The sequence below is a fragment of the Hoplias malabaricus genome, chromosome 13 (assembly GCF_029633855.1).
Source record: "Hoplias malabaricus isolate fHopMal1 chromosome 13, fHopMal1.hap1, whole genome shotgun sequence".
Taxonomy (NCBI): domain Eukaryota; kingdom Metazoa; phylum Chordata; class Actinopteri; order Characiformes; family Erythrinidae; genus Hoplias; species Hoplias malabaricus.
Genome location: NC_089812.1, coordinates 18283780 through 18310740, shown reverse-complemented (window position 1 = coordinate 18310740; position 26961 = coordinate 18283780). Strand labels below are relative to the sequence as shown.

At 39.6% G+C, this 26961-nt stretch overlaps 1 pseudogene; it reads right to left on the bottom strand.

Moving 5' to 3' along the window:
- Positions 1–470: 470 nt before the first annotated feature.
- The window catches only part of LOC136665458 (ras-related protein Rab-26-like), a 201273-nt pseudogene continuing 174782 nt past the window's right edge, over positions 471–26961 (bottom strand).

The window sequence follows — 26961 nt, the reverse complement described above, 5'->3', positions numbered from 1 at the left end:
CTGGGTTGTATTCTCTGAGAACATCTATAGCTTATTTGTTTGAGTTTCAACTTTGAGTTGTTAAGGTGTACCTGTCATCCTGGTGTACCAACATTTGGACATGTATTAGGACTGAGCACAGAGCTTTATTAAAAGTCTCTCTTTTGGCATGCTCACATTGTTTTATTTATTTTGTTTTAATTTTGGAGTTGTGTAAAGCTTCTTTGTAACACCATCAGTTGCTATAAGTTCACTTGATTTCTCACAGTTTAGTACAGAAAATAACTTGATTTTCCTCTTCTCTCTCAAAGAAGGGTCTTGCATGGTTGTTCCTTTTTCTCATAAGTTTTTATATTTCTAAATCCTATGTTTTGGAAACTCTGTAAAATATATACTATTTACTTAATGGCTGTTTGCTATTAAATAAATTAAGACTGGTCTCTGATTTTGCACAGTACTGTGCACATAAACAGACCCTTACACATGGAGCTTTAGGACCTGCAGCACCCTGGAATTTTCATCTCCTTGTTGACATATTCATGCAATTTAAACCTGGGCTCATCTGGCTCTTTCTTGAACCTGTGCTTCAGCTCTCTGTGAGAATGAGGAGAGAAACAGATAAAAGGAAGAGAGAAGATTAATGGATGAACAGAAGAGTACAAGGATTAGGTCCACAGGAATGTGTTTTATCATTTCCATAAACGGTTAGCAACCCGTCTCAGAGGAAATTTCATACAGTAATTTGCTTGATATGAGAAGGTCTGCTCAATTGGCAATTGCAGTGAAGGCCATCTCCACATTTAGACCGGATCGAGCACTTGTCTCCATGAAGGGCACCCCAAACTTCTAAAGCATACACACACACACGTCACTTTTATGTTTTCTTTTAAAAATACTGATGCTGGAAATCTGTCACAAACAAGGATACACCTCTTTTTCAGCTTCCAGAAACAATCATTAACCTCATCACAAGAAAGCTGCTGTTCAGACATTGAAACTCATATTTCAGGAACACCATTTAGCAATATGAGAGGCTGCCATGAATAACAAATGTGCAGAGTGGGCAAAAGTGGAGAATTGTTAGAATATTTTTTTTCTCCCTTTTACTTTATTAGGGTCATCTAGATATTGCTGTGAATATTTGGTATAATGGTATTCAGCCACAAAAATATTATTAAAGTCACATGCTGATATTTCATGATTCCATGGTTTTAAAGTGCACTTCCATCCTGTGCAATCTTGGTGACTGAGCCTTCTCCAGATTTGCTCCAAACCTTTGAAACTCCCTCCCTCCAGAAATTCAACATTCTCCCTCTCTATCACTATTCAAATCCAACCTTAAAACACACTTGTTTTATGTGTGTTATTTTTTCCTTTCATTTTATTTACTGTTCAACTGTGATTGTCCCTTATTGTTACAGCATATTTGGGTTACTGAAAAGTGTAATTGTAATTTATTATTATTATTATTACTTACCCAGCACTTATACCAACTTATACCCAACACAATATCATCTAGCAATTACATATTTTCCTGCATTTTAATGTGTACGTACCCAGTACTTATACTGCATCATCCAATAATGTACAAACTTCCCTGTATGAATCTATACTAAGGATACATGGAACAAGAGGGTAACAACTGGGGGCTAAGGCTGTGTCTAAAATGATTGGAATGCTGTCTACTGAGGCAGTACCCTGAAGGAGAGAAGTAGCAAGGCATGTCTGAATCAGTTGTCTTTAGAAGACTCTGCCTGCTAAAGTTCCTTCATTTTGCAGATATATGAACTGATAAGGCATCTTAAATTATAATATTAATGTATTGGACTCAGGAACGAAATCTCAAATTTCAAATTTCGGAGTCAAATTTCGACACCTTTTGTTTGGGGGTCTGTCTGGTTTCTCTAAATTTAAAAGGAGACCTATCCAGTCACCCCTGACCTTGCAGTTTTGTAATTAAAGTTCATGATACAAAAGGCCCACATGGCCCTCCTCACAGCTGGAGATGATCTAATCAACGTGGGTGGAGACAATCAAGAGATCTCATTGTAACCTCTCCTTTACCTCTGTGAACAAACCAAGTCTTGTAGGTTTTTCAAAATTAAAAATATCCTTTGCAATGTTCAATATGAAATGGTTATTACAACCAAACGCTGAGACTTCACGTGACAATTAAATTGATATCAGGTACGATTCCTAAAGTCAAGAGGAATAAGCTTCAGGATAAGAGCTTTAGGCAACATGGAGCAACAGCGCTCGCAAGCAGGAGTATAACACCACATGACTTCAAAGAGACCTTTTGTTCTTGTCTATCCTCCAAAAAAAACATTATTATTATTCGATTTGGGAGTTGACTCTGGGAGTCAGCCATTTTGGATCCAACTTTTGTTTTTTCAATGGGAAGAGAGTCATGTCAGTGGCATCAGTCGAACATCCCTTCAGCGGATATTAGAAACTCACAAATGTAACCCTTACAAACTCCAGCTGCTGCAGCATCTCAACGAGGATGACCCAGATTGGTGCACTGAATTTGCAGAATGGGCAAAACTAAAATTGGAACAGGACAGTTTACACAGAAGATTTTGTTCAGTGATGAGGCAAACTTTTATGTCAATGGTGAAGTTAACAAACAAAACCACGGCTATTGGTCTGACACTAACCCAAATTGGATAGATCCCTCCAAGACTGTTGGAACAAAAAATTGATGGTATGGTGTGGCATATGGTGTACAAATATGGTCTGGCCATTCTTCATCAATGGAAACCTCAAGGCCACTGGATATGCGAAATTGCTACATGATGATGTGTTTCCCCCTTTATGCACTGAAACTGGCACGTTCCTTGAGTTTTTCCAGCATGATGGTGCACCACCACATTATGGGTGTCATAAAGCATTCCTAGATGAACAGTTTCCTGGAAAGTGGATTAGTGGTTGTGGGCCAGTTGAATGGCCCCCAAGCTCTCCCGATCTGACCCCCTTAGACTTTTATCATTGGGGTCATCTGAAAGCAATTGTCTATGCTGTGAAGATACGAAATGTACAGCACCTGGAACTATAGATACTGGAAGCCTGTGCTAGCATTTCTCCTGCTGTGTTGCTATCAGTAAGAGGGTTGCATTGACAATCCAACACAATATGCAGGACTTTGAACACATTTTATAAGTGGTCAGAAATTAATGTAACTCATGAAAGAATAAAGTTACATTAAAAACGACCCACCATTGCCAAGCACACCACTGTTTTTCTTGTGAAATTCCCAATAAGTTTGATGTGTTACATGACCCTCTTCCCTTTGAAAAAACAAAAGTTGGGCCAACTGCAAAATGGCTGCCTTGGTTACCACCCATCTTGAAAAGTTTTCCCACCCCCACATACTATTGTGCCACAAACAGGAAGTTAATATCACCAAGCATTCCCATTTTATTAAGGTGTATCCATATAAATGGCCCACCCTGTATATCAGCACCTTTGAACATAGGTTTTTGGGAAGTCCATTTTTAGAGTTAATTTAAACAAAAATCAGATGAATGACGTATTTATTGTTGCTGGGTTTGTGCTGAATAATAGCATGTGAGCAACTAGGTCACCATGCCCAATATCAAATGTTGGCTAGAAGAGTATAAAGCCTACACATTGTGGCCTGTGGACCACTGTAACTGTGTTCTCTAGAGTAATGGAACAACATCAGATACATTTGTGATGAGTTTGACTGACTTCCATAATTCAGACCTAATCCAACATTTGTACCTGGCCCTAATGAGTGCAATCAAATCCTCAAAGGAATTTTCCAACATTTAATTTAAAGCTTTAGAGTAGTAAAGGCTACTGGATTAGCAAAACTCCATGAATGAAATATTCTTGCATTAAGATCTTATTTTGTAAATATTACACAAGCTTTAAACTTTTTCCTCCCTTTGGAGCCAAATTCTTCAGTTCAGGTTTTGCTGAGCTTAAAAAATGTACAAGAAGGTTATGAGAAGCGTACCAGACAAAAGAACCTTCAAACATTTATACAAGAAAGTTAAACAAATGTAATTTTCTTAAGTTTTCTTAAGCAGAACTCACCTTAGCCAGTCTCTCACCCTCCTCCCTCCTCACTGATCTGTCATGTGAAACATCGGCCTACAGAAATTAACATCATAACACATGAACATCCATATACTTACCTAATTCCTGCTTTAATTAATATTTAGGGAATACTCAAACACAGTTATTGAAACAGTTATCTGATCCTCAGTTATTGAAACTGGCTCTTAGAACATGGAATGTAACCTGTCTGGTGGGAAAGGAGCCTGAGCTGGTGTGTGAGGTTGAAAGGTACCAGCTAGATATAGTTAGGCTCACCTTGACACACAGTATAGGCTCTGAAACTGATCTCCTCAAGACAGGTGGATGCTCTTTCACTCTGGAACTGCCCGTGGCTAAGCGCCTTATCCACTGGATTTACCCCAGTGGATAAGAGGGTAATTTCCCTGCACCTTCGGCATGGGGAAAGGGTGCTGACTGTTGTTTTTTACTTATGCACTGAACAGCAGCTCAGAATACCCAGCTTTCTTGGGAACCCTAAAGGGGGTGCTGGAACGTACTCAATCTGGGCACTCCATTGTTCGAAAACTGAGGTTTCTGAGCTTCTGCCGTGATATTTGGTAAATATTGAGGGAGTGGGGTGTTGTACAATATTCAGGCAGTGGGGTGTTGTGGGCCATTTATATGTATACACCTTAATAAACTGGGAATGGTTGGTGATATTAACTTTCTGTTTGTGGCACATTAGTATAGGGGAGGGGGAAACTTTTCAAGATGGGTGGTGACCATGGTGGCCATTTTGAAGTTGGCCATTTTGGATCCAACTTTTGTTTTTTCAATGGGAAGAGGGTCACACATAAAACTTATTGGGAATTTCACAAGAAAAACAATGGTGTGCTTGGTTTTAATGTAACTTTATTCTTTCATGAGTTATTTACAAGATTCTGACTACTTATAAAATGTGTTCAAAGTGCTGCCCATTGTGTTGCATTGTCAATGCAACCCTCTTCTCCCACTCTTCACACACTGATAGCAACACTGCAGGAGAAATGCTAACACAGGCTTCCAGTATTTGTAGTTTCAGGTGCTGCACATCTTGATGGTATGGTGTGGTACATGGGGTACAAAGATAGTGGGGCAATTCTTCATCAATGGAAACCTCAAGACCACTGGATATGCAAAATTGCTACATGATGATGTGTTTTCCTATTTATGCACTGACGCTGGCACGTTTCCTGAGTTTTTCCAGTGAGCTGGTGCACCACCACATTATGGGTGTCAGGTCGAGCATTCCTAGATGAACAATTTCCTGGAAAGTGGATTGGTCATCGTGGGGCAGTTGAATGGCCTCCAAGGTCTCCCGATCTGACCCTCTTAGACTTTTATCTTTGGGGTCATCTGAAGGCATTTGTCTATGCTATGAAGATACGAGATGTGCAGCACCTGAAACTACGAATACTGAAAGCCTGTGCTAGCATTTCTCCTGCAGTGTTGCTATCAGTGTGTGAAGAGTGGGAGAAGAGGGTTGCATTGACAATCCAACACAATAGGCAGCACTTTGAACACATTTTATAAGTGGTCAGAAACTTTGATGTGTTACATGACCCTCCTCCCATTGAAAAAACAAAAGTTGGATCCAAAATGGCCGACTTCAAAATGGCCGCCACGGTTACCACCCATCTTGAAAAGTTTCCCCCCTCCCATATACTAATGTGCCACAAACAGGAAGTTAATATCACCAACCATTCCAATTTTATTAAGGTGTATCCATATAAACCGTACCACTGTTTCTTCTCCAGCTCACCCTAATGACCTTGAGCTCATTACAGACAACCTACAAACTTTACCTTGTACAAACCTAGATAGTGTTGCACCATCAGATGACAGGATGAGGCTGGCGGCGCGTGCGTGAATACACGTGCAGTGGCCGCTCCGGAACCAAGCCGGCTTTTGTTTGTTTAAAAATGTTTTTTTCATTTTTTTTCAATTTTATTTATAATATATGGATGAAGAAAACCTGCAGTATGTACAGTTGTGTTCAAAATAATAGCAGTCCAATTTGACTAACCAGATAATCACTGTTTTTGGTATAAATTATATTACCACATGACAAACAATGTAATAGTTGGTGCAGTAGATTCTTAGAAAACCAACAGACTCAGCATTCATGATATGCATGCTCTTGAGTCTGTGTATTTGCATAATTAATTGAAAGGGGTGTGTTCAAAATAATAGCAGCGTGGAGTTCAATTAGTGAGGGCAATCATTCTGTGAGGAAACAGGTGTGACTCAGGTGTCCCTTATTTAAGGGTGAAGCCAGCACATGCTCTACATGCATTTCTCCTTTAAAGCCTGAGAAAAATGGGTCGATTGAGACATTGTTCAGAAGAACAGCGAGCTTTGATTATAAAGTTGATTGGAGAGGGTAAAACTTATTTTAAATAAAGACGTGCAGACAATAATAGGCTGTTCAGCCAAAATGATTTCCAATGCTTTAAAATGAAGAGGAAAACCAGAGAGACGTGGAAGAAAACGAAAGACTACCATTCGAATGGATCGAAGAATAGTCAGAATGGCAAAGGCTCAGCCAATTATCAGCTCCAGTATGATCAAAGACAGTCTCAGGTTACCTGTGAGTACTGTGACAGTTAGAAGATGCCTGTGTGAAGCTAAACTATTAGCAAGAAGTCCCTGCAAAGTCCCACTGTTAAAAAGAACACATCAACTGGCCTAAAGAGAAATGGAGAAACATATTGTGGACCGATGAAAGCAAAATTGTTCTTTTTGGGTCCAAGGGCCGCAGACAGTTCGTCAGACGACCCCCAAACTCTGAATTCAAGCCACAGTACGCTCTGAGGACAGTGAAGCATGGTGGTGCAAGCATCATGATATGGGCATGTTTCTCTTACTATGGTGCTGGGCCTATTTACCGCATACCAGGGATCATGGACCAGTTTGCATATATCAGAATACTTGAACAGGTCATGTTGCCTTACGCTGAAGAGGAAATGCCCTTGAAATGGGTGTTTCAACAAGACAATGACCCTAAACACACTAGTAAACGAGCAGAAACATTCACTCAGGAATGCTGCTATTAATCTTGATAATTCAACAGTAAAGCACAGTACCATCATTAAAAACTTAGTGGTAGCCTTTGATTCGACTCTCACATTTGATACCCACATATCCAATACAGTCAAAACCGCGTTCTTCCAACTATGCAATGTTGCCAAAATTCTGCATATTTTATCCTTAAAAGATGCAGAGAAACTAGTGCATGCTTTTATAACTTAATGTCTAGACTACTGCAATGCACTCCTGGCAGGGAGCTCGTGCAAAGCGTTACACAAGCTTCAGTTAGTTCAAAATGCGGTAGACAGGGTGCTCACTAGAGCTAGAAAATTCGACCATATAACCCCAGTTCTCTTGTCCCTACATTCGCTACCCGTAAAATTTCGCATTGACTGTAAACTACTCCTTTTAGCTTATAAATCCCTAAATGGTTTAGGCCCACAGTATCTTACTGAACTTCCTCATACCTTATTGCCCATCATGTACACTTCATTCACAGGATGCCCATCTACTCTTAGTTCCTCGCATTAAGAAACACACTGCACTTCCGGTTCAAGGCTCAGACACACTTTCAATCTTTAAATCTAGACAAAAACCTACCTTTTCAAACAAGCTTTTGGTTAATTGCTCACTTTCAGGTTACTCCTCTATTAGTGTTCGAGCTGGTTTTCATATAATCACTGTTCGGTATTAACCCTGTCATACTACCATAGCTACAGCTTTTTTTTAGTTAGCTTTCTGGTAAAAACCAACATGCTATCTGTTGCTGGGTTCTCTTGCCTGACCCGTGGAAGCTTCTTTTGCAGGACAATTTTGCCTGTTCTTTATCATGAACCTTCTAACCTCTGTATTTTTATTTGTTCTCTTTGTCTGGTTTTCTTTCTCCTGTCTCTCTCTCATGCTTTGATGTGTCCTGCTGCTTCCTTGTGTGAGTCTTGGCTCCTTCCCAGGTTTCTTCCTTGGAGATTTTCCTTGCCACTGCTGCCCCTGGTTTGCTCATAGGAGGCTTGGACCCGGATCTCTGTAAAGCTGCTTTGTGACGACTTTTTATTGTGAAAAGCGTATATAAATAAAATTTGATTTGATTTAATACAAAGCATAGAAAAAATCAAATCAAATCTCTCTCTTGAATCAACACATTACTTCTATCCTTCATAATCTTCACTGGCTCCATGTTAAATCCTGTATTCAGTTTAAAGTCCTGTTGCTCACGCACAAAGCCTTAAATAAACTTGCTGCTTCTTACCTCTCAGACCTTCTTCAGCACTATAGACACTCCTACACTCTGAGATCTTCCACCACTGGCTGACTCTCCATTCCCTCTTCTAATCTTTGCAGCTTATAAGACTCCCCATCTCTTCACATATCCAGCAGGCAAAAACTCTGCCTTCTTATAGGTCCCAGCTTACTCACCTTTTCTCCATTGCATTTAACCTACCACTACCATAAATGTTTGTTTTTCATATTTTCTTGTCACGCCCTCATCTCGTCAAGTCTGTTTTTCCGGCCATGTGCTCTTTTAGCACATGGCTATGTTTGTTGTTATTCTAGTCCCGCCTTTGCTCCTCCTCGTCTGTGTCATTTGTTACCCTGCCCCCTCGTTATCTGTCCAGATGCATCTTGTCTGTGTCTTGTATTTAAGTTCCCTTGTGTCTCTCCTGTTTGTTGTACATTTCACCTTGGTCATTTCTTATCCAGGTGTCTCGTTTCCGATCATTGTTTTGTTCCCCAGTCTAGTCTGTCTCTGTGATAGTTTCGTTTCATTTTGTGTTGTGTTGTTTCTACTGTTGCCTGTCTTTGTTTTGTTATATCTTTCGTTAAATTAAACTCTCCGTGTTTTAGCAAGTGCGTCCACCTCAGTCAGTCCGCACCCCATGAGCCTGACAGTTATGTTGTATGTCTGTTGCTCTATTGTTTATATTAATTGTAACTTGGTAGCGTTTTTGGGTTCTTGAAAAATGCCTTAATGTAATTTAATATTATTATTATTATCATCATTATTATTATCGTGAATCTCTATTACACAAGGAGCAAACTTTACATAGATTCTGTGTGGAAATACTAATGAATTCCCTGGGCACAAACTGATGTAAAACAAATTCTAGAAATGCGTAGAGTTAATTTTTCATCATGTTCTCATGATCACTCAAAAACAAATAATTGGAATAACTTAATTTAATTTTAGAACACTTTTACATCTAAACGAATTGAGTAGAATCAGCATATATAGACTTAATTACTTCAACCAAAGCTACATTTGTTGACTGAATGTATTTATAAAATGTCAGTTGAATTTAATACAACTTAACTAAATTGTGTTCCATTAACAAGTACAAACATATTTCAATCTACTTATTCAATATGAAGCACCTAATTTCCATCCAATTCAATTAAGTAGAGCAAACAAAGAAAATACACAGCACAACATATGTAAAAAAAAAAAACCCTCATGTTTATTTAAAAACCAAGTAGAGTCCATACACTTTGAGGGGATCCTACTGAGCATGCTCAATTCCAAGCAGAACTGTGGAGCAAGGAGAATTTTTTTTTTTACAGGAAGCATTCAACACCCCACTGAAAACCATGCATCCATCCATCCATTATCTGTAACCGCTTATCCAATTTTAGGGTCGCGGGGGGTCCAGAGCCTACCTGGAATCATTGGGCGCAAGGCGGGAATACACCCTGGAGGGGACGCCAGTCCTTCACAGGGCAACACAGACACACACACATTCACTCACACACTCACACCTACGGACACTTTTGAGTCGCCAATCCACCTGCAACGTGTGTTTTTGGACTGTGGGAGGAAACCAGAGCACCCGGAGGAAACCCCCCGGAGTCACCCGGAGCAGGAATCGAACCCACAACCTCCAGGCCCCTGGAGCTGTGTGGCTGCGCCACCGTGCCGCCCCCACTGAAAACCATTTGAGAGATTCATTTGGAAAACAGCAATATATATATATAATGTTTGATAACCTACAAGCAACCAGCCATTAATGCATATGGGTAGTTAAAAAGTGTCTTTGGTCACTTCTGCAAAACTACTCACTGTAGAAGCTTGTTATTTAGGAACTGCAACTTTGGTGATAATCTTTGCATGAAGGTTCATGATGATCTTTTGGAGCACTTTGAAGGTGCTTCTCAGATCTTGTGGGTAGTGAAGGTTGAGGCAATATCAGGCCAAACAACATAGCATAGTCAAGCGCAATGTTCGCCAGTACATGGAGGATCTCCACATCTTCAGTGATGACACCAAACTCTAAGAACTGTCTGCTTCATATACATCCTGTTGAAACGTATTGCATACGAACAAATTAATTTTTACCAAACACAACACCATTTCTAACACTGTTACATTATCTAACCTGTTTGCTTCATTCATTATTACCAACAACAAATCATGCCACTAGCATGGAACTGACACTACTTTGTTCCTTGAATGCTTCCTTGGGGAACCGAATAACATACTGTAGTTTAGAGTCTGTGCAAAAAAACTACAAGGACACTGGATAGATGTGCCAGATAAAATTACACAATAGGGACAAAGTAGATTCACCCAGAAAACTGGCATCTGGTATAATATTTTATTTGAAGGTACAACGATAATCATGATAATATGTACCTTAACATACAGGTGATGGTCATAAAATTAGAATATCATGAAAAAGTTGATTTATTTTAGTAATTCCATTCAAAAAGTGAAACTCAGAAAATTTGAATATTGTGAAAAGGTTAAATATTGAAGACACCTGGTGCCAAACTCTAATCAGCTAATTAACTCAAAACACTTACAAAGACCTTTAAATGGTGTCTCAGTCTAGTTCTGTAGGCTACACAATCATGGGAAAGATTGCTGACTTGACAGTTGTCCACATTCAACCAACAAACAGTGGCGAGATGCAGTAGCCAATTTGTGACCGTCCACCTGGAGAACTGAACCGGGCACTACAGATTCACCCACAATAGAGTGCCAGTTCATATGGGCATAGACACATTCCTATTCATACATGCAACACACACACATTCATTTGCACCAGTGCAATCTAGAGCAGCCAATTTACCTTGTTTGTTGCACAGGTCTAGAGCAGCCAATTTACCATGTTTTTGGAATGTGGGAAGAAACCAGAGTCGCCGGAGGAAACCCACACATACACAAGCAGAACATAGAAACCCCACCCAGTGTCTTGAACCCATGAGCACAGCACTGACAGGCAAAAATTCTAACCAAAAGATAGCAATAATACTTTTTGTTAGTTAATGACAATGCTTTGCACTTAAACACTCAGTAATACCAAACACAAGTTTACAGATAAACCAAAGATTAAATCGATGGACAACAAAATTATCAGTGAAAGATGTGACCATATTCTGCTTTGACGAATAAGGACCAATGTGAAAAAACTGACACAGCTGAAAATGTTAATTAAAATTAACAGGAATACTGTATAAGATACAGTATAAATTAATATAATTATTAAAAACAACTTTGTTGTATATTTACTCCTTTAATAATTAATGATTATTCAAATGATTTGCGGCATTAATGCAAAAATACTAGTAAGTTATGTTACTTCTTTACATGAATGAACATACTAATTTATTAACAATGGAGTAAGTAGCAGTTAGTACACAGATAATGCCATTTTTAATGTGGGCTATTTAGGGGATGAAAGCTTTAACAGTTATTTTTCTGAGGGGACTGTTTTTTGAGTAGTTGCTGGTGAAAAAAGAGATGTGTCACGCCTTGGTCCTGTTATGTGTCTGTTTTACCCACCATGTGCTCAAGCACATGGTTCTGTTTATTTTGGTTCCTGTCTCTGCCCTAGTCCCGCCTTAGCTCCATCTCCTCGTCAGTGTCTTCATCTGTTTCTCCTTTGTAATCCTACCCCCTCGTTATCTGTCTCATTTGTCCTTGTGTGTATTTAAGTTCCTTTGTCTTCCTTTGTTGGACATTCCACTTTCGCTCATATGTCACTAGTCTGTTTGTCTTGTCTGTTCCTCGATTCACTTTGCTTTCACTTCCCTCATATGTCAGTCTTGTCTGTCTGTTCCTTCCTTGTGCTAAGAATTGTATAATAAAGTAAACTATATTAATTCCTAATATAATTTGTCCTCTGGGCACCGCAGGCAATGTCGCAGTTACACAGCTCCAGGGTCCCGCTCTGAGTGACTGTCTGTGAGGAGTTTTGTGCGTTCTCCCCATGTTCGCGTGGGTTTACTCCGGGTGCTCCGGTTTCCTCCCAGAATCCAAAAACACACATTGGTAGGTGGATTGGTGATTCAAAAGTGTCCGTAGGTGTGAGTGAATGTGTGTGTGTGTTGCCCTGAGAAGGACTGGCGCACCCTCCAGGGTGTATTCCTGCCTTGCGCCCAATGATTCCAGGTGGGCTCTTGATCCGCTGCGCCCCTGAACTGGATAAGTAGTTAAATATAATGAATGAATGAATTAATATTCTTGACTTTACATTTGTGCAGAACTTTTCAAACAAGATTAACTCCATACTGTATTATCTGGTGGTACTTTGAGGTAATCAGTTGTACAATGTGCCAAAATGTAGGACCATCACTGTAAGGAACCTATTCTTTTTCCAGAGATACATTAATTTATGCTGCAACCGTCCATCCAGTCCAGGGTCATGGTGGGTCTGGAGCCCACACGTACAAACCACAGAGTGTGGATACTTTTGAGTAGCCAATCCACCTATCAACATGTGTTTTTGGACTGCGGTAGGAAACAGGAGCACCCAGAGGAAACCCACGTGGACATGGGAAAAACACACTAAACTCTTCAGACAGTCACCCGGAATGAAGCTCGAACCCCCAACCCCAGGACCCTGCTGTGCCACTGTACATATACTTTTAAAATGTGCTAGGTCGTACGGTATATTCTACAAAAATTTGCACTTATCGATCACTTATCATATTATGGATTTTGGAGTGGAGGAATGTTTGAGTGTCTCTGTCTCTCTCCTATTAGCTAAGCTGTTAAAAATCAGATCTACCTGAGTCATTACTCACATTCTGGAAATGTTTCATATTCTGTGACTTGCAAACATACAAAAAGAACTTATTCCATCTCCCTAACCTTGTGGATGACTCTCCTGCTACCCACTTCAAACCTGCCACCTGCCACTTGCCTCATTTCATGTTAAAACCTCTGTCTTTGCTGGATTTCTGTGAAGCTGCTTTGTGAGAACATCATTGTAAACAGTGCTATATAAATACTACAGAAATATTTTGAAGGCTGGTTGCAAGATACTAACTCATGGATCTCATATGGCACCAGCTGATGAACCAAAATATACATTACTGAAAGCTCTAGACAAAGTACTTTGTACAGTGCACATTAATTGAAAGACAATAAGTATGGGCTATAGTACCCAGGTAAATAAAAGCAACTTGTGATGCTCTTACCCGTATGTTGTCAAAAGACTCTTTGTTGCTGATGTCGTACAGGGGCAGAAGGGCTAGAGAAAAGATGAAGTAAAAGAATAGAACAGAGAGAGAGAGAGAGAGGAAAACAAACAAGAAAAAATAAATGTAAAGAAAAAAGGAAGGGATGAAAGAACTGGTTAGTTGGTTAGTTATTTAATTTACCTGAGGTTCCTCCTGACAGAAGTCTATTAAAATTAATAGATTTTAAGCTATCGTTAATAAAACCACTTTATATCTACGGTACATAAAACTGTGTTGACATTAAATTATTAAATTGTTTGTGTGGGGTGGCACGGTGGTGCAGCAGGTAGTGTCGCAGTCACACAGCTCCAGGGACCTGGAGGTTGTGGGCTTGATTCCCGCTCCAGGTGACTGTCTGTGAGGAGTTTGATGGGTTCTTCCTGTGTCCACGTGGGTTTCCTCCAGGTGCTCTGGTTTCCTCCCACAGTCCAAAAACATACGTTGGTAGGTGTGAGTGTGTGTGTGTGTTGCCCTGACTGGTGCCCCCTCCAGGGTGTATTCCTGCCTTGCGCCCAATGATTCCAGGCAGGCTCTGGACCCACCGCGACCCTGAACTGGATAAGCGGTTACAGATGATGAATGAATGAATGTTTGCATGGATGAAAAACTGCAATTTTTTTTTTGCAGAATAATAAACAAAAGCAAACCTTTGTGCAGAGGAATTGATTTTGGCACTGGTTTTGGTTTTGGCAGATTCGGTGCACCGAAATTTTTTTTGTAGGCGTCTCCTTTACGCAAAGAGTTCTGCTTGTATACCTTGCACTCACATCTAGGGTTGCCAGCATTGTGAAATCAAATTAAGGAATGCGAGGCACAGGGCAGCCTTTCTGGAGAGGGGCAAAGAAGAGTCTATCCATGTATTGGATATGAAAATGAAAATTAAAGCATTTTATCAGTCTAAGGGGTCTAATACAGTCTCATCCTCATTCATTACAATTATTATATATGTCATATTATTAATGTTAAAACAATTTGCTGTTTCACAGTTATTTCCTGTTTAATATACAGACTAGTGTGTTTATTGAGGACTCTTATATTTGTCTATAAATCAAATCAAATTTATTTATATAGCGCTTTTCACAACTGATGTTGTCACAAAGCAGCTTCACAGAATTCCAGTAAGACAAAGATATGACATGAAATGTAAAAACAAATGTAAAACCCTCAAGTGAGCAAGCCAGGGGCGACAGTGGCAAGGAAAAACTCCCCCAGCTGAGGAAGAAACCTTGGGAGGAACCAAGGCTCACAGGGGGTGACCCATCCTCCTCTGGTCAATCTACTGGAGATGATAGTTAGTAGTCCATGAGAACTTCATTGTAGGGACAGCTTCAAGGCACTTGGTGGTTGCTGGAGCGTGGGCAGCTGGTCTGAAGCGTGGAGGAGGGTCTAGACAGTCATCCATCAGTGTCCAGACAGACAGGTGGGCAGTTGTTTACTCGGAAAAATGTAAAGGGATGGAATTAGTTTTGAACTGTTTTGTGTTTGTAAAGTAGAAAATATGAAAATTTCCAGAGTGTGGCTAATGACTCCGGCAGATCTGACTATGACAGGCTTTAACTAAAAGGAGAGAACCAGGAGGACACACAGACACAGGAGCATCCTGAAACACTGGCATCCCTCCGCTCCACCGTCAACAAACCCGAGTGATCGCGAGAAGCGGCGGGACGACAGCACCAGCGTCTCAGTTTACTATAATTCCCTGTGTCCATGGACCCCCCGGATCTGCCGCCTTTATCTATGGGGGAGTATTAGCTACCAAAAGATAAACTAAACAAATGTGTTTTTAGCCTAGATTTGAAGATTGCGACTGTGTCTGAGTCCCGAACATTTTCTGGAAGATCATTCCAGAGTCTGGGGGCTTTATAAGAAAAGGCTCTTCCCCCAGCTGAGGCCTTCTGAATTCTGGGAACAATTAAAAATCCAGTATTCTGTGATCTGAGTGAACGTGGAGGCTCATAATAGGAAATTGTATCTTGAAGATATTCAGGAGCAAGCCCATGTAGAGCTTTATATGTTAATAACAAAATTCTGTAGTCAATGCGGAATTTAACAGGCAGCCAATGAAGTGATGATAAAACTGGGCTGATATGTTCAAATTTTCTAGTTTTAGTGAGGACCCTAGCTGCAGCATTTTGAACTAGTTGAAGTTTTCTTAAATTGCTGCTGGTGCATCCTGACAGTAGTGCGTTACAGTAGTCAAGCCTTGAAGTAATAAAGGCATGTACTAATGTTTCTGCGTCCTGGAGGGATAAGGCATTTCTAATCTTAGCAATATTGTGAAGATGTAAAAAAGCTGTCCTAGTGATACTACCTATGTGTTGATCAAATGATAAATCCGGGTCAATTATGACACCAAGATTTTTTGCTGCTGAACCAGGTTTAACTGGAAAGTTAGCTAGATTTAAAATTAAATCTGATAATTTATTTCTTGTCACTTTTGGACCCAAAAGCAGGACCTCTGTTTTGTTGCTGTTTAGAAGGAGGAAGTTACGCAACATCCAGCCTTTCACGTCTTTTACACAGTCCTCTATTTTCTTTAATCTGTGTTTGTCATTGGGCTTGGCTGAAATATACAATTGTGTGTCGTCTGCGTAACAGTGAAAGTTAATGTCATGGTTTCTTATAACTGTGCCTAGCGGTAACATGTATAATGTAAATAATAATGGTCCTAAAGTAGAGCCTTGTGGAATTCCAAATCTTACTTTAGAATAATTTGAATTTAGATTGTTTACTTTTACGAATTTATAACGTTCCGTTAAGTAAGATTTGAACCATAATAGGGCTGTCCCTGTGATTCCAACCATGTTTTCTAACCTTTCTATGAGAATATTGTGGTCTATTGTATCGAAGGCTGCGCTTAGGTCAAGAAGCACCAACAGGGATACGTGGCCTTGATCAGAGGCAAGAAGAAGATCATTTGTTATCTTGACTAGAGCTGTCTCTGTACTATGATGTTGCCTGAATCCAGATTGGAATTTTTCATATATATGATTCTTATGTAGATATGAAGTTGTGGGCCACAGCTCTTTCTAAGATCTTAGACAGAAATGGCAAATTAGAAATAGGCCTGTAATTAGACAGTGTACTAGCATCAAGATTTGGTTTCTTGATCATAGGTTTAATAACTGCTAGTTTAAAAGCTTTGGGTACATGGCCCAGACTAAGCAATGAGTTTACTATAGTTAAAAGAGGATCAATAATAGCTGGTAGTACTTCTTTGAGCAACTTTGTGGGAATTGCATCAAGTGTGCAAGTTGTACAGTTTGCGGAGGTGATAATCTTCTCTAATTCTAATTGTGGGAGTGGGTAAAAGGTTTCAAGTCTTTCTTTTGCAGTTATATTATGTTTTATTTCATTCACATCAGGTGGCAGCCAGGATGGATTTGATCCTGTGGCTAGAGTTTGTTGTCTAATATTCTCAATTTTATTATTAAAAAGTCCATAAAATCTTTACTGGTGAGAGTTGCTGGAATTAGTTGTTCAGAACCTGCTTGATTTTTTGTAATTCTAGAAAACACACTAAACAGTGCTCTCGGATTATTTTTATTATTGGAGATCAGCGAGGCCAGATATGCTGAGCGAGCTTTAGTGAGGGCATTTCTATACTCTATAAGGCTGTCCTTCCAGGCAGAATGAAACACTTCAAGCTTGGTTGATCGCCATTTCCGCTCTAGTTTTCGTAATGTTTGTTTTAAAGTACGGGTCTTATCATTATACCATGGTGCGAGCTTTTTCTGTCTTATACTTTTATGTTTAAGTGGTGCTACCTTTTCTAAAGTAGATCGACAGGTATTTTCTAGGTAATCAGTTAGTACATCTAGGTCCATTGGGTCTGATGGAGTTGGAACTGGGGTCGATAGTTCTGGTAGGTTTTCTATAAATTGTAGGGCGGTAGATGGTTTTATTATACGCCTTGTAGAATAGCGAGGGTTCTTACATATATTATGGATAAAACGTAGCTCATATGAAATTAAGTAATGATCGGAGATTGCTGAGGATTGCGGTAAGATATTAATTTTGTCAATGTTAAGACCTAGTGTCAGAACTAAGTCTAAAGTGTGGCTGCAGTAGTGTGTAGGCCCTGTTACATTTTGAGTAATACCAATAGAGTCTAAGATTGAGGTAAATGCCTTTTTTAGTGGGTCACTTTCCTTCTCAAAATGGATATTGGAAGTTCACAATAAAGCGTTCCGAACTGAGTAGCTCTAATAAGTGGCCCAAATGTTTTATTGGGTGCCTAAGTAGTATATATCCTACACCTTCTGTCAAACACCTCTGTGATTGATTTATGACCCCTTGATTTATGACCTAGGTGACAGGTCAGTAGAGGATGTCCTTATATGGGCTTCCCCTCACACCTACACCCACCCTAACACCCTCACCCCCCCCCCAAACATGTAGGGTGGGTTGTGCTTGCATGTGATATTTAAATTGACTCTACAGTTACACCAACTATTAGTTCTGAAACCAACTTTGCTTTTGTGCCAAGGAAGAAACGGCGTGGTAAAGCATTTGGTAGCAGCCCTCGCGAATATTTTAGAGGTATTAAAATTAACCTGTTTGATTCTCGGGCTTATGACGTTTGTGGGATGTTCAAAAGTGGATCAATGCCTTCCAGTGATGTCTGTTAAAAGAAAGATAAGCCGACACTGAAACCACACGAAGTCAAGACACGAACAACACGCAAGCCATCATGTTTGAGGACATTCTTGAATATACGCCGATTGACACGGGTCGTGGGTTTGTAAACTACTGCTATGGTGAATCGACGGCGGTTGCCAAAGCGGTATCAGACAACAGTTTGTTGGGTCATTATGGTGGTGATCTCAGTTGTGTGGACATTGCGAACCTGCATGTTTTTCGACAAGACCCGGTGGATGGTTTGGCAACGTTGTTGGATAGACAACTGACAATCGCTGAAGCTCCTGAAGACAATGCTATATCTGCTCCGATTGATGTGGTGGACGGGCAAGTAAGCTCTACGGCGCTAAAACTGATAAAGTCCACTTTCGTTGTAATCCTACAACACATCATAAACAACAAGCTGAAGGAAACATGTCTTGGTTGTGAAGTGGATCACCCTAGTCAACTTTGACATTCGTGTCTGTTTGAACCTGATATCTTCTTTTTTGAAAAATACTATAAAGATATAACAAGGACATTGTTCACACCTGCCTTAAAACACACCATAGCTGGGCTTCTAAAGTGTTTTGGAATAGAACTACCCCTTCTAAAAATTCAAGGATGTGTTGAAACAGTCGTCTGTGAATTACAGTGCGAGCCGTACATTGTGGAAAAGCTGCAGGAACTAAGAGAAAGCCTGATTGATCAAACGTCTGAACAGTTTGTCAGCGACGCCTTTGACTGTTGGGAAGGTGATTCAAAGATTTGCAGAGCTGTTTAAGTGAAAATGGGGATAGTTTGCGGACACCAAAGTCTGTCAAAGCGTGTGCTGAAACACCATGTGAACTGCGAATTGACATGTTTGTTGTATAAATGTATTGACGATAATGTGGATGATTTTACACTCATTAATAGCGTGCATGATGTCAATGTTAAACGTTTACAAAATTTCAAGAATCAAATGAATATTGTTAAATCAACATCGCATGATTGGTGTCATTTGACACAGTTATGTATAGATTCTGACGAATCAACCCTTGTGACTATTAGTAAATTACTGTCTCTCATGCCTAAGAGTGAAAATGCGGTAAAAATTGCTTATGTGCTTTGTCTATGTACATATATAATAGACATTTGTGAGATAAAACTTTCAACAAAGAAACCAATTGATGTTTGTAAAGTGATTGAAACATTTGTTGAATATCTAGTTGAGAAAAATGTAGATGTGTGTGCAAACTTTTTAGATTTCATTGATGCATTGTGAATAAAACAGTCAAACAAACAAATCTGGGGTCATTATTTTCAACAATGTCATCTATTGACACATCAAATTACACGCCGTCTAATTCTGGTTCATTAGGCGGTAAAAATCGTTTGAAACGGGGTGTTTTAGAGAATACAGGATTGTGTCTGTCTGATCAACGGGTTTCAGACTGGTTAGCTTGAGAGGATACATACACACTCCACAAACCCATATGACATAATTACAAAAGAAACTGGGTTATAGTATAGGGCATTGGCACTCAATTCCAAGCTGATCTTGTTGATATGAGTGCGTATTCTAGGGAAAATGACGGATATAAATATATGTTGACATGTATTGACGTGTTCAACAAATATGCATGGGCTCGACTGTTAAAAAATAAGTCGGGTATAGAAGTCTCAAAGGCATTTGTGAACATATTAGAAGCAGGCACAGTTCCTCAAAAGTTACAGACTGACAGGGGTAAAGAGTTTTTCAACAAACATTTTCAAAATTTAGTATCGAAAAACAAAATCAAACATTTTGCTACAGGTAGTGAGCTAAAAGCCAGTATGATCATAGAACGGTTTAATAGAACGCTAAAAAGTCGTATGTGGCGTTATCTAACAGCTGTAAACTCCAAAAGGTACATTGATGTTTTACAAGATATTATGAGTGGTTACAACAATAGTTACCACCGTAGTATCAAAACCAAGCCAGCTGATGTGACGAAAGAAAACAAATCTAGCGTATTTAAAATGTTGTATGGTGTGAGAAACAAACTAGACAAGAAAACCATATTTAAGTACAAGATTGGTGATGTTGTGCGTATTTCTAAAGTCAGGGGCCCGTTTACAAAGGGATATGAGGAGTACGCGCCACACCCTGTCAAAATCACAGATATACGATATCGCTATAGAAGTGAAATATAGAAGCAGTTTTCACTTCTATAGCGATATCGTATATCTGTGATTTTGTTGTCGAAACACACGTAGTGTGGCTTACTGTATCTAACTGTGACAATATCATGGTTGTTCCCTGATATATGTACACATCTTAACAGGGGTACAAAACTGTCTCCAATTAATTGGTAATCAACAATGTCTGTGTAAACAAACATTGAGTAGAAACCACCATAGATGTCGACAGGGTGCGGCGCGTACTCTTTCTGTACGACAACCGGGTCATTTGTTTTAAATACACACTCTAGTATCGAGATTAATGGAAGCTGCTGGTTAGTAAACACCTCTCTTAGAGAGGACCTACTCTGCCTCTGGCCATGTCTAAATGGTGAATTCTCTTGTCCGTCATCTGCATCTCTCTTGTAAGTGGTGAATTTTTGCATCAATCAGTGTTTTTGTTTGAAACTGACCAATGGACTATCATGTAATCACTAAGGACATACCCATCCCTTCAGGTACTCTCCATGTTTTATTCAGTTGACGTCAGAGAAATGGCTTGACATAGTTTACATGCGCTGAAGTTGGTCCGGTGCATTTGAAAAGCAGCGACGAGGAGAATGGAGCTTCAGAAACCAAGGGGTTTTATGCACATGACGAAGAGGAAAACAAAGTTATAGCTGGTTATAGCTTTTACACAGTAAAGCAGATACTTATGGACAGACAATAACCTTTTACACAGTAATGTAAGTAATGTTTCATTTTGTCGAATTTGAATAAACATTTTTGTGCCCTGTAGAGTGAGAGATGGCACTTTTATTAAATAAATGATTTTACTAAATTTAATTTTAGATGTTTATTACACACCGTGACCCTAAAATGGAGAAGCAGAAAAGAAAATGAATGAATGAATGAATGAATGTTTATTACACATTCATACAGTATTTAATTCATACAATCCCCTATTTTTGTGACACTAAGATGCTGATAAAACAATTTCAATCACAAAACAATTAAACCACGTGTAAATGTATGTTATCACAAAAATCAAGTTTAAGTTTTTCAGTGTTAGAGACAGATTATCTCTTCATGCAATGCTCTAGGTCACATTGAGTTAACACATTTTATATAATAAATAAATAAATAAATAACATGTAGATGAAGTGCATATAAATGTGAATTTAAGATTTGAATGAAAATTTGCAAAAAGTTAAAAGTAAGAAAATGTCCTTAGACCCCAGAGGATTAAAGAGATTACCTCTCAAACACCCTGCTCAAACCAACCTATTACCTATGCATGGTCTACTCCTGACACCCTGTTAGTTACCCTGGTAGCCATAGGATACCTCCTAATATTTTGTATAGCCTGTTTCTATTTCAGATGCACCCAAAAAAGACAGAGTAGGAACCTGGTCTGAGAAAATGGTTAGATTGTCCAGCATAAGAGAACCCAGCAAGGTTACCATTCCAGTTTTCGGTATGAAGCTGAGGGTAAAGACAATGATCCACCCTCCTAGTCAGACAAGCCTAGTCAACTAACCAAAACAATAGTTAACACATACACCCTCACACCTAGTATTAGAGGCAATGAAAGTATGTTTGAATGTGCCTACTTATCACCTCCCTCCACAGCATTATTCAATGTTATGACTCCATGATCCCCTGCAGAAAGATAGACTCACAAAAGGGGGGATATGTAGTGGACTCAGGCCCGGAATTTTTTTAAGCTCTTTCAAGTTGATAGAGACGTCTCCAGTTGGACCTCTTGTTTATTCAAGGATCAGATAAACAGACCTTTGACCAGGTCATTGTCTGCCTTCCCTACAAGGACTGGAGTAATCAAAAGCCTAAAGGGGACATACTCCCAACACTTTTGAATGGAACCATGAACACAGAACTTCACTAGGTGACTTGACACCTAGGAGTCTACTAGGCTGATAACTCTCTCCATTGTTATTCAAAAGGACTTGATCAAGTCATGGAATTTCTACATTAAAAAAGAAATGAAATCTCTTTTCTCAGGTTCTATATGGAAAGGATATTACAACAAGACACTGAAATTTCACATGACGATTAAATTGATACCAGAAACGATACAAAAATCAAAAGGAGATTGAATTCCTGATTAAAGCATTCAGGACAACTGCAACCATGTGGAATAATAGTGCCCTCCAGTGGCCGCCTTAAGCTACAATGACATGTGACATCAAAGTAGTCCTTTGTTCTGGCATCTGTTCCTACAATTTATTCTTGTCAATCCAGTTGGTAAAATGTTACGAACATATTTATGTTCCTGAAACCCCTGATATAATCAAACCTGAATTGGTAAAGATGAATGTTTTATTTCCATGGGCAACACTCAGTTGAATGGATAAATGGATGAACCGTAGGTGCTTGGTTTAACATGACATTCAAAGAAACTCTTCCCTTATTTAATGTAGAATTCTGTATTCATGTTAAAACTGTTTGTGTTTGCTGTTATGATAATGTTCAATAAATGGTGCAAAAAAACTGTTTGTGTGTTTGACTTTGTAGAATACCTCACCAAAATGAATACCAAGTTACTAGGAAACATATTTTACCACGAATACACTCCGTAGAGAAAAGACAAATAATATGTCACTTCATCTAAGTTCTTTGTCCTTTGTCACCATTCCTGCCAAATCCAGAAGGCAGAGCCTCAGGACTAAACTGTGGACCAATCACCTGCAGCTACCCAAACCCTCTGGGTCCAATCAGAGTGCAGGCTCCTCCTGTGAGGCGGGGTTTACAGAAATTTTAAAAGAAGACAGCCAACAGTGAAATTTCATAGTTCAAGTATAGTCAAAGAGTCAGAAAAAGCTTCAGAGTGTCGAGAGAAGAACTGAATCAACGACAGCAAAATCCAAGCTTCAACGAAGAGAATCGATTCAAGGATCCACATGGCGATCCACTCCTCTCAAAGGAACTCTGACTCCACCAAGAAAATCTCAGGAAATAATTGACTCCATTTTAAGCATTGAGCCTTCTGCAGAAACAGTCATTTTTATTCGTTTTGGTTCTTTTGTTTCATTTACTCGTTCTTCATTGCTGATGTTTTGGCTGAACAGTGGATTAAATACTAATTAATTAGTAATTGTTTAATGACTAATTAATTAACTCTGCTACTACATGTATGCTTCTCGTGCTACAGACTATTGCTGGAAAACAATACAATAACACATTGTTGAGGGAATGAAAGTGTCACGCCCTTGTCCTGTCGTGTCTGTTTTCCCCGCCATGTGCTCTCTCAGCACATGGCTCTGTTTGTTATTGTCCATGTCTCTGCCCATGTCCCACCTTTGTTCCGCCTCCTTGCCCGTCCTCCTCGTTATCTGTTTCAGGCGTGTCTTGTCTGTGTTAAGTATTTAAGTCCCCTTGTCTCACTTCCTCTTGTCGGTCATTCGTTCCAATTCCAAGTCTTGTTGTTTCCTTTCCAAAGTCTAGTTGTATTGTTTTGCTTCCTTAGTCGCTCTGTGATGTTGCTAAGTCTGGTCTGCCTGTCTCCGTCGTTTCATGTTGTCGTTTCGTTTCAACTCCCAGGTCATGTCGTTTCCTCTGTTCGTTCCAATTCTAAGTCATGTTGTTATCCAGTCTGTTTGTCTCCGCTTTTCTACCTTTGTTTGTACTCTCCAGTCTGTCTGTCGCTTATTCCCTTGCCTTGTTCCTTTCGCTTCCCTTGTCTCAAGTTTGTTTGTATATTGATTCAGTCTAGCTCCCTTTGTATCTGTTCAGTTCTCTGTTTAGCTCTCCTTGTTCAGTTCTCTGTTTTGCTCTCCTTCTCCAAGTCCTTGTTTAACTCTTCCCATACGATCTCTCTGTTCAAGTCCCTGTCTAGGTCTCCTTCTGTCAAGGTATTCTGTCTAATCATTCGAGTCTGTCTGTCTATCTCTGTGTTGTCATCTCTTTCAATAAATACTGTGTTTTAGCAAGTGTGTCCGCCTCCATCAGTCTGCCCCGTGATTCCTGATAGAAAGCTGCTAATCCGTAAGTATTTCTCTCCTGATCCTTTTATTAAAACTTATCTTGATGCTCAACCAATTGTCATTGGTGGGTTATTTAAAACCAGGGTTTTTTATATACATTTTTCCTACTATGGGCAGTGCCCATGATAGGTGTAGCTCCTTTTATCTGCTGTTAGACTGATGCCCAAACTCTTAATGTGTGTTTAATCCATATATATTATTTATAAAATTTTGTGTGTGACTGTTTATTAAGAAATGGGAGAGTAGACAATGATATCCCTGCTATGGAATTTTGTTCAATAGATACCCATCTAGTCTCTAAATCATTGGCCACCCACGCCGCTACTGCCTGGAGCTGGCTCACTCAGTTTTACAGTTTTAAGTTAGGTAAATGCAGGCCTCCTTTCTCTTTTGATGCCATCAATGGTTTTAACTGGTTTCTTGGTCTTTTGTTTTCCAGATAAACATTATATTTGTTTTTCTAATAACCTGAATATTGATTGTGGTAGTAGCACAGGTATTGATTGAGATAAAAAAGTAATCTTGGTAGAATATTCATTCTCACTGATTTATCCTGCCAAAAAATGTCAAGGGTAGCATATCCTACCTGTTTAGATCTTTTTAAAAAAAAAATTAATCAATTTATCATAGTTGAGAAGAATAATTGTGGTGTTTCGTGTGTGAGAACAACACCAAGATATTTGAAGGGGATTATGGGGGGATTATTTTTTATTAGTTCAGCCAGTGGTTTGATGCTAAGGTGATAAAGATTAGATTAGATTAGATTAGATTAGATTTATTGTCACATACAAAGTTATACAAGTACAACATTGCAGCGAAAAGATTATTTCGTCTGTCCACTCGCCCAACAGGGGTTAGGTCTGAGCAACAAACGCGACGGCAGCAGATGCACTGCGCCATCTTACAGTTAGAAAAACAGCAGGATTACAACAGGGAAGTGGGGATAAAAAAAGAAGGTCCCAGACTGTGCCTTGAGAAGCACAGTGTGTGATCTTGAATAAAACAACACCTTTAGCACACAAAGCAGTACACACAGATAGTTTCAGTGACGTAGACATAAGCAGTAGGAGGCGTGTTCAAGGGGGGAAAGGGGGTGGGCAGGTTCAGTTCGTGAAAATGTCCAGATATAGTAGCAGTCATGTGTCCTTGAGCCCACAGCTCAGACAGGGGAGGTGCAGCGGATCTCCATGATGACCGTTCCTTCTGGAGGAGTTGAAACTATCAGCAGCCAAGGCCACTGATAGCAGGGGCAGCCAAAACAGATAAAGTTCAGCTTGTTAGAATCAGAGATGTTAGCTGAATTTTTAGCTATAGTCCCTCTGATTCAAAGTTACAATTTTGCACTGGTCTTCCAGGCGTTCAAAGCCGTTAGTTGCTCCTTGATGGAATCAAAGCTTCTACTCACAGTCCCAGTCTGTGCGCCAACGGCTCTGCCCATCCCATCAATCATGTTGGTCAGTTTCTTTGGGCTGTTTACAACTGACTCAACTCTTCTAATTTTCAGATAGACCAGGGCACCACCTAATCCAATCAGCAGAAATCCCACGATCATAAATCCAAATAGGTATACATCTTCGATGTCCTCAATGGAGAGAGGCGCCAGACATACCACGCGCCACTTCTCCCATCCCTCCATGGCATATCCAGCCAGTGTCGTTCCATCAGGATATGAGGGCTCCCCCGTGCCCAAACTTCTCCTTGAGAAGATGGTGTCAATTGCGTTGAGAGACCAGCTGATCAATTCCATTTCTGATTTGTAATTCGAAGAGCGGCCTTAGAGAGACCAGAGAAGCGAGCAGGAGAGATAAGGAGCGGAGAGGGAGAAAATGCGACCGCCTCCCACGAGAGCAAGAGAGAATCCACGAGAGCAAGAGAGATAAAAAAGACCCGAATCATCTAAAGCATCTCCTTGACGTGTAACTCATCCTAAAGAGAAGAATTCTGAGCCGTGTCCATTTACCCTTACTCTAGATCTAGGGATTTTGTAGAATGTTTTGAAACACTTAAAAATATCATTAAAGCCCATATAACTAAGGGTCCAGTTAACAAAAAGTCCAGTTGACCCTATCAAACGCCTTCTCAGCACCTAGGCTGAGAAGCATTGATGAGGTTTTTCTCCTGGTCGCTATTTAATGTAGATTCAGGGCTCTTTTAAAATTGTCTACTTCCTATCAATTATTGATAAAAACCTGTCTGGTCTGGCTTTACCAATTTACTGATATTTTTGTGTTCTATTTGCTATAATAGAGGTCAAAATTTACACAGAGTAGGCTGACTGGACAGTAGTAGGTGCATTGATTCGGGTCTTTTTTATCTTTATGGATAACACTTTCCTGCATCTGACCATGATTTGGCATAATTATACACTCTGCTTAACTAACTAGGATTAACTCATTTACAAATGTTTTATAATAACACACCTTCCTCTTTATATAATCTATACTATAGTAAGTAGGAAATGCCTCTGCAATATTCTTATCTGGAGATACTATCTTGTGTATGATTTTATTAGATTGGGCTTAGAAAAGCTAACAGGTGACTTGCTCTGTTGCCCATTTTGTAATGTTTCCTATTTATAAATTGTAGTGCTCCCTCTGTTTTATATGTTAATACATAAGCTAGTTTTTGCTTAGTTTCTTTTAAGGCCCAATACTTC